The 1,435-nt window shown below is 35.6% G+C and overlaps 1 protein-coding gene across 1 annotated transcript in view; it reads right to left on the reverse strand.

The window, feature by feature from the left end:
• Positions 1-1,435, reverse strand: part of mrpl37 (mitochondrial ribosomal protein L37) — a 20,678-nt gene that overhangs the window by 670 nt on the left and 18,573 nt on the right. The gene's annotated exons all lie outside the window — the stretch shown is intronic.

Here is a 1,435-nt window from a genome sequence, read left to right on the forward strand (position 1 = left end):
TATTTTCGCCCCTTCCCAAAATTACTTCAACGGAAGGTTTCCAGATGGACAGCGGAGCAAATCCATCTGGCGGAGTCAGGTTATCGCTGTACATCCAGTAGACCTTGACTGCATCCAGTATTTTCCATTTCTTTCTATATACAGTAACAGCCATTCAAAATGGAGGTGGAGTCACCTCCTCCTTCTCCTGGGCGTGCATATTATTTTACTCTGACTCCACCTTTCACTGAATTACAGGGTCTGACCAGGAGATGATGCTTCTCTTTAGATCTTAATGTCCACAAATAATATTTTAGTAGAAAGATTGATGTTTAAAAAAGGAATCTTAGGGGACCAGTTATGGATCCATCAAGTTTTGAATGGCTACTGCTGCATTATGATCACACATTTAAAGGAGGAAATACGATGTGCTATAGTGGAGGATTGTGGCTTCATTTACCAAATAAACCTGATCTAGTTCATTTATAGGCTTGTGAACTTTTTTAAATAGTGAACTACAACTGAACTAGTTCATTTTCATCTGTGTGAACTGAACTTTGAGCTCATTCTTTTTAACTATGAACAGGAACACATTGCTCCTGTTTTTGTGCTGGGCTGTGAAACTGGCATCTCTGCTGATCTCACACATCCTGGACATAAACTGTTCTTAAGCTCATGGCGCTGCTACGCAGCCTTTTTCTACTAAAAAAGGAGCAGTTTCTATTCCCAGGTACTCTCACTGAGGAACACAAACAGCAACTCTGCTGATATGTATAATACACAGGACACAGATACAGGGTTAAAAACACTACGTCATGTTTTACTGATATTGCAATGATGGAAAACCCCCAAAATTAAATACCTCGTTTGTGTGGAGAAGCTGATCAACGCAGTTGAGTCAGAGTTTGTGTAATTTATTTAAAGATGTGTTGATTTCGAATGAAAGGAAAAGTTTTAAGTGTTTCTTCCTTTAAGGTTCATGAACTTATTTTAAGGTGGATTCATGATATCTCAGCCTGACGACTGAGCCTCTTTTATTTTATAAGTTATTGTTTTTTCATTCATGTATTTATTTTTATCAACTTATTTTCTCAGTTTTATCTTTTGTATTTTATTACAAAATTTGTAACGGGTTAGAAAGAAAATGTTTACCTGGTATTTTTCACACATCCTTTTGATTTGTGACGCTACTTTTAATAAACGAAGTAAATAAAAAAATAAAGTTTTAATTCTGTATTTTTACAGCATCATCTTATGTATATTGTATGTATATTTCTAGCCCTACACTGATCAGCTTTAGAGCTCAACTCCAAAAACTACGGATGAAAACAAACCAGTCATGTGACCACTAAACTCTTAACTACGGAAGAGGATTAGGGCCACTGAAAAAAGAAAAAAAAAGTTAACGGATTTTTTAATTTTATTTCAATTTAATATGGGGAAAAAGTCAGAATTC

The sequence above is a fragment of the Cyprinodon variegatus genome, unplaced genomic scaffold (genome assembly GCF_000732505.1).
Source record: "Cyprinodon variegatus isolate N-32 unplaced genomic scaffold, C_variegatus-1.0 Scaffold625, whole genome shotgun sequence".
Lineage (NCBI taxonomy): Eukaryota > Metazoa > Chordata > Actinopteri > Cyprinodontiformes > Cyprinodontidae > Cyprinodon > Cyprinodon variegatus.